Source organism: Agelaius tricolor, unplaced genomic scaffold (assembly GCF_023055355.1).
Source record: "Agelaius tricolor isolate 1412-34295 unplaced genomic scaffold, bAgeTri1.0.p SCAF_7, whole genome shotgun sequence".
Classification (NCBI taxonomy): Eukaryota; Metazoa; Chordata; class Aves; order Passeriformes; family Icteridae; genus Agelaius; species Agelaius tricolor.
The window spans coordinates 42,751,457-42,759,505 of record NW_027269267.1 but is presented as its reverse complement, the minus strand read 5'-3'; positions in this window follow the sequence as shown (position 1 = coordinate 42,759,505).

Below are 8,049 nucleotides of genomic sequence, written 5' to 3'. Positions count from 1 at the left end.
AGATTATTTTGATGGTGATATAAAAATGTTAGGAAATGCATTACAGTAATTAGCTTTGGGTGTATGGTGTCTAAGACTAAAGTCTAAGACATAAAAGATGCATATCTCTATTTGTACATATTATAAATATCCATTAAAAAGATTCAGAAGTAGTTCTATTCCAGGTTCCATCATTTTTTTTTATTAGGTGCAGCATTAGGAAACAAGCTAATAATTTAGCAGTAAAAATAAGAGAAATAAAAAACATATATTTTATTTTGTGAAGTATGCAAATGCCACGTGACCAGTGTGTAGAACTCATCACATATGAAAATCAATAACCACATTTCCCTACCCAGCCTACAGTCTTGATAAAATAAAAGTAACTGTAAAATAAAATTTAACAATGTGTTAAAAATACATGCATTTGACTACTTGTTGGGTTTTGTTTATCTGTTTGTTTTTCTATTAAATTGAAAAGGAAAATTGTATAGTTTTACATACTTCTGCATTTCAAAGAACCTGTTCCAAAAAAAAAAAAAAAAGCTACAATAGGCACATTCAGTCTCCTTTCCAGTCTCCTTGAGCCTTTTAAAATGAAGAAAGTTTGAATATTTCCTTCCTTATCCGTCCTAATTTGAGTTTAGTGATCCATCTCCATTTTTATATGCTGAATAATCTATGTTTTGTAGTATAACAACAACATCAACATCAATAGCAGTGTCTGTTCCTAAGGCTTCAAGGATATTGGCACATTAAATGGTTATGCAATCTTTAAAAATAGAAGGAATCTATTATAATAAGTTGTATGAAACAGAACCGTCTTCTAGATTTACTTTATAAAGATAGACTTTGAATTTAACTTTCTGCTTTTTCTGAATATTTCTTTTAAGACAGGCCTAACTCCAAATGTTAAGATATCAGATCATGCAAATTAAAAGTATTTTAAGATTTTTACACAAAAGGAAGCACTGTGTAAGAAAAGTCAAACTTCTATTTAGTATTTTTTTGAGAAAAGAGAATTCTTAACAGCACATAAGTTTGACAGTCCTTTTGTAATTTTTTAATGTTCTGATAATTCAGAGAAATATTTATTTCCAGTGAAGTCCTATCACAAAGATAATGCTGTCCCTGCATGCCCAATTCAAATGTTTCACTCTCTTAAAATATATTCCTTTCTGAAAATGCATAAACAAAAGAAAATCTGTCAAATTAAAAATCGGAAGCTACAATTCCTCTATATCTTTATAATATTGATAATAATGCCCTCAATGATTAAGGGAAAAATAATTTTGATAAATTGTTCTGTTTCTTAAAATTGATCCTGCCTAATTAATGACACAGTGCTTATTTTGTAAAGTCTCCTTGACAGTTCACTCTATGTTCCTTAGTAAGGATCATGATACTGTTGTAGGCAAAGTTGTGGCAAAATTCATTGGAATATAAATGGATATAAACCAGTCTTAGAAAAATTAAAAAGTGGCAGTTCTGTGCAGCTTTTGAGTCTAAGCATGTAACCTCCTTTTAAATCTCCCAGTATCATTAAAATCAATTACTTTGCACTTTCATCAAACTGATATGACAGTTTGATGTACCAGAAGAATAATTTCCCCTCCATGTAGAATATACCCTCCACTTCATCTTCTTCTTGCCACTTGTCACTTCCTTGGCAGCATTGGTTTTCATCCCACTCTTCTTTGCCAGTGTATTGATTATATTTATGCACTAGGCAACTGATTATTTCCTTCAGGTCAGAGAGTAATCATCAGCTCCAGTGTGTTCCAGTTAACTCCTTGCTTGTGCTACCTCTCATGTAAATCCTGGTTTTTTTCTGCACAGTATCCATACTCACTGAAAATATCAGGCTATTGAAAGTATAGATTAATATGCATATAATTATGCATTTTTATTTATAATGTTTGCTTTGGTCTTTTTTTGCATGATTTTACTGCTAGAAATCCTTATAGTAAGTGCATTTCTTGCAATCTTGCCTTAACACTACTTAGATTCTTCTTAAAGGGATCTTCGGCAACAAGAGGAGCCTGAGTAAAAAACAAAAAGAATTGTTGGTTAGTAGGCAGTGTATGTTTCCCAGTCTCAGTTCAAGCTTTAAAGGAGTGACATACTTCAGAGGATTTTCTTTTCCTTGAAAATCAATTGAGTTGTACCAGAGGATTCTTTGGAGAATTTTCAGTTTAACACAACTGTTACAGAACTCAATTATAATGTATTAATGAGGGAGCTCAGCACAGTTATTTAGACAAAACAACAGATAAGAAATATGAAAATGTTCATAGTCTGAAACTGGTTCTTAGTTTTTATGATAGAAAAAAATAAAACCAGCTTTCCTTATATTCCAGAAAAAAAGAGAAAAAGAAAAAAAAAAGAAAAAAAAAGAAAAGAAAAAAACCCCACCAAACCAAAAAACCGAAGTAATGGCTTGCCATTGCATTTCTTTTCAAGCAATAATAATCGAATGCACTGTAATTCTGTGATGTCAGTGGGGTTTCTAGTGAAATGTGTTGGTTTACAATCTATGTGGCAATTTACAGCTATAGAAATATATTTAGTTCAATTCTGGAAGACTCATTTAGGTGGTGGGGAGGGGGTTCTTGTGTGTGTGTATAACACATGGAGAAAAAAATATGCTACCACTGTGTTCTCTAGGAGATTAAATCCAGTAAGTATTTTATAATCAGAAAGGGAAAAATAGACAAGCTTCTCACCACAAGTTAAAATATCTTGTCAAATTAGTTTGACAAGTTTCCTCTAAGAAATTGAACTCATTACATGAAAAGATTTTTTTAAAATGTTGCACAAAAATTCTTTAATTAGCAATGAAAATCAGTTTTTTTCTCGATCAAAAAATGAATAGAGTATGGCTTATTTTGAAACCTTCAGTAAAGATTTTTATTTTGATTCTCTATTTCTCCAAAGTAAGCTATTTGACTAATGTATTTAAGCATTTTGGCTAGCCTTTCTTTTTGTACCAAAACCATTTTTTTTTTAACTGGTTATAAAACAACAACAGGATTAGTCAGGTTTTATTTTGTTTTGTTTGTTTTCCTATGCATTCTAATTCCATCTCCTTTGCAGACTTTTATTTCCTGCTATGAACAAAAACCCAAAAACCCAAAAGTAGAAAGACCAATTCTTTTCAGTGCAAAATGTATGTCTGTGCAATGTGAGGAAACACTCTGCCTAAGAGAGTGGTAGCTGTACTCTTCCATTAGTGGCTTTAAGAAATGTAAAGGTGTATAAACCAAATCACAGAAATTAAGAAATCTCACAATACAGAAGTTTCATGATAAATCTAAAGGCCAAAATGACAGCCACAAAGTTATAAAAAGATTAGGACAAATAAAAAAATCTTTGTATGTCTTTGACAGACTGTCCGGTAACTGAGTGAGTTCATCACAATACACATCTTTCTGAGGAGATATTTGCACTTGCAGGTGTTTGAGATTTCCCTAGGGGATCATGGTTTACAGTTTGGTTTGCTATCAACAACACTGAGTTGTCAAGGGACATATGCTTCTGTGCCTTATTATTCTGCTAAACTGCATGACTTTTCAGCAAAAAACTGGAAACAAGAAAGTAGCTTTGGCCATTAGCTGCTGAGAAACAGACAGCTGTCAGAAGGCTTTACTTCCTGCAGAGCAAGGTGATTTCAATGAAGCAAACCATAGTAATCCTCACTTTAGCAGAATGTATTTCAAGCCATGTTTTACTTCATGGCATTATCCAGTCACAGAAAGTAGCAGAAGTTAGGAGAATCACAGCCTGTTGCTTATTCTATTTTTTACAGCTGTGCAGAGACTGTAACAAAATATGCAAGAAAAAAAATCAGTTTCAGTCCCAGCTAGGTCAAAACTGGCCCAGAAACAAATTTTATCCATTATGGCTAACAAGACCCATCTTTAACAGTGCAAAGTAACAATTATTGATCATTATAAATTTTGATTAAATGATTCCTAATATGTGCTATTACCTTCTTAGCATATCACAAGTTATGCTTCCAGGTATACCATAGCCTGAATGAGTGGTGTGAGGGGTTGTTTTGTGTTGTTGGGGTTTTTTGTTTTCAATGACATTGTGAGAAGCTCACTAGAGATAATTTTACTGCTTGTTTGTTTTTTTTTTTTTTATCAAACAGTGATCAGTTAATCAAACATCTGATTTACCAGAATGCATAGTCTAAAGTATGCATATCCTGGTTTTCTATTGTGTTTTTCTCCCAGATATATCAACCTGTTGTTGGCTTGAGGTCATATTTTTGTTTGGTTAAATTTTTTTCAGGAGGAGTGTGGGGGTGTTGATTTTTGTTCCCCCAAGTATATTGAATGAACTCAATCCTTTGACAAAATAGTTATATTACATAGAAATGGTCCAACAAACGCAGAACAAATCAAGAATTTGTTTTCTGCTTGTGAGTCATACAAATGAGCCTTCTTGAGCTGTGTTCTCACATTTTGCTGAGTTTCTGAATGAGGGAATAGTAAAGCAAGAAACAATTTCAGAGAAAGGCTATTTTCTAGATATTTAAAATGTTTATAAGTAAGCAGTGTAACAAATTTCCACCGCTCAACTTTATTATTTGCTGTTGATGAGCAAAAACCTAATTTATGGCTCTCTAGTAACTCTAAAGAAGCAATGTTCAACTCCTTTGTGCTTTAAATCAATTTTTATTTACAGGAATAAATAATCATGCAAATGTCTCAAATATCTTATGAACTGGAATTCATTAAAACTGTGGACCAGCCTGATTAACAACAAATTCCAAATTTAGATCAAGTACCACCTTGTGAATAGAAACCAAAAGAAGTATCATTGGGTGCTAGATTACTTCATAGATGGTACCTTTATTCAAATAAATTAATTAACATGTTCCAAAAGAATTATTCAGCTCAAAATAAAGCTATCTACATTTTTTAAAGTAAACAAATGAAAAAAGAGTGATATTATCTATTTTCTCATTTCATATTATGGTAAAAAAATGTTCCATGATTATCAGAACTTCAGTACCTGAATTGTAATTATGTTCATAATGCATGGAAATTAATGTCTGCTACATCTCTGAGGTGAAGAAGTCTGCCCCACTTCCTTGAAGAAAACATCTCAAGTACACTAGAGAGAGGTTTTAATCTCTGAAGCTAGACATTCGGAAACAGACATTAGAAGAATAAATATTTATAAATAGAAAGACATAAGCTCTTTTGAGTGAAGCATAATACCAAACAAGGCCTGTAAAGAAATTCTGTCCTGATACTGTGTCCAATTTTTCCATCTCCCTAGTCTTGCTGACAATCCATAGATTCCAACTGGCAACAAACTCTATTCAGTCTCCTTTGTGTACCTTCCAAAGGAATTTTTCTCTCGCTCTGCTGGGGCTTTTAAATGCTGCTCCCTCCTAATTCTTCTTTCTTTCCAGTCTCCTGCTCTTTTCTAGCCTTGTAACTTCCTTTTTCATTTTCACTGCCTACTTTTTTATCGTTCTTCTTTCTCCACTCAACTCCAGTAGTTTTTCCCCAGTGTTTTTCTCAATTGCTACAGGGATAGCAACCCTTCCCTTAAAGTTTTGTGGGAGCCACGTGTGGCAGCCAAGACAGAGCAATCAGGCAGAATTCCTCCCTGCTCTCAGCCTTTTACCAAAAGATAAACACATAAAACTGTTGCATATAGAAAACTGTGTGAGAATTACCAAAACCTGTAATTTATTGCAGAAAAGAACACCATTCTTGACCTTCTAAGTCACTGAAGAATGAAAGAGAAAGTTCTTATCTTGAAGTGGAAAGTGAAAAAATAAATTTAAAAAATCAAAGTCTAAAGCAAAAAATAGATTCAAACAATCAAAAGTTTTTCTTTATTTTTTTTAATTATTCAGTTTGATTCAATAATTTTCATTGCATTTATTTTACCTAAGGCTCATTGGCAGGAAGAAGTTACTACAAAGTGTGTTATAATGTGCAATCAAATGCCTTTTATGTATTAGTTGTCACTGTGCACCCTATGAAAAATGTAACAGATGTTGTCACTTGTTTTATAGATTCACTTGTAGTTAGGACTCTCCACACAGGCAGTTACCAAAGAACTCTAAAACTTATCACTTCACCCCACAAATGTTTGGGATATGATTTTGCAATTTGGGATATTTTTTGCCATATACCTTGAATACAGAAAAATAGAGTGGCAAATTAGTGGCTGTAAATGACGTGAACTTTTGCAATCTTTTAATTGAATTAAATCATCAGTGGATACTGTCCTGAAACTGAGACTTTCCAAATATTTTGAATGGCTTACATTAGACACATGATATTATCATTGCTTATAGCATAGGAAAATAAAGCACAGTTGAATTTAGTAAAAGAACAGAAATTAAATTCTTTACTTGAAAGAGTGTGTATTGATATAAAATAGATTTAACAAATTTAATAGTACAAGTGACAGTGGTTTCACAAGGTAAAAGCCAATGTGCACAGATTATTTACTGTATAGAGGACAGGGTTAGATAAAGTTGTCAAGGAGATTTTTTGTTGATTCAAGAGATTTATAAAGGACCCAATTTGCTTTTTAAACTTCTCAGAAGGGAGTTTAGGCATAGCTGAACACAGATTTAATCAAGGGTTTCTGCCTAAAGGAGTACATATGCACAATCAATTCTTTATCTCACTTAGCTTTCAAAGTTTAACACGTTAATCACTGAGATCTCTTGTTGCAAGGAATTTCTTGGCCTCAAGGACAGATCTTCAGAGGCATCCTGACTCAAGGGGAGATCCTGGCATGCAGACTGTGGATGTGCAAGAGAGCTCAATGGGCTCTGGGCTGTCCGCTATTGATGGAGAAAGATCATTGACTCATATTTGCATACTGATTACAAATGTTACTTTCTTCCACACCTGACTTGAGATGGACATTGATCAGCACTGTGGTTAGCTGGATGTTTTGCTCTAATTAACCTTTGGCTAGGCTGTTGTTATCTATCTCCCCCAAATCCACTTTCAGTGACCACATGCATCTGCTAGACAGTGACTGTTGGTTATCACTTGAACAGAGTTACAGGAAATTAAGCACACAATATTTTAAATTTGAAACAATATGCACAATATTTACCTAATAAAAATAATAAAAAAGAACACCTTCTCAAGACAATAGTCACAAATACAAATTATATATTGTTGAAGGAAAATGGGTTAAATGTCTGTTTGATTCTTGGCACATTGAGGTCTCTAAACTTTAATTAAATGTTTACAGTAAGTAGTAGAAATAAACTTCCAGGCTTCATGAATGCTTCAGGTGACATCTATCTTTCTAAGGGTATAAGAAGGGTGTAAATTTTCCATGAGATTGTAAAAGGTGAATATAAATCTATGTAAGAACAAATTCTATATGCTACTCTTTACTGATCCTTGTAGATCACAATAATTGAAATTTTAGTTACTAAAGTCACTAAGTGTCCCCTGTAAAAATATTTTATTTCTGGAAGTTTTCAAGGCCAGGTTGGATGTGGCTTTGAGCAACCCCTTTGTAGTGGTGTTCGCAGGGGTCCCAGGATGAGGGAAGAGATGAGAATCTTGACTCCATGTTTCAGAAGGCTGATTTATTATTTTACGATATATATTATATTAAAATAAAATTATATACTAAAAAAATGATATACTAAAATGATATACTAAAAGAATAGAGAAAGGATTTCATCAGAAGGCTAGCAAGGAATAGAAAGGAATGATAGTAAAATCTTGTGACTGACCAGAGTCAAGTCCAGCTGGACTGTGATTGGCCATTAATTAAACACAACCGCATGAGATCAATCAAAGATGCACTTGTTGCATTCCACAGCAGCAGATAATTATTGTTTACATTTTGTTCCTGAGGTCTCTGAGCTTCTCAGGAGAAAAATCCTAGCAAAAAGATTTTTCATAAAATATTTCCGTGACACCCCTTCTAGTTGGATGGCATCCCTGCTGAGGTTGAGGTATTTGGAGCTGGATGATGTTTAAGGTCCCTTCCAATCCAAGCCTTTCCATGATTCTGTGATTCTTTAGCTTGAGTATGTAGAGAGTATTCTCTGTA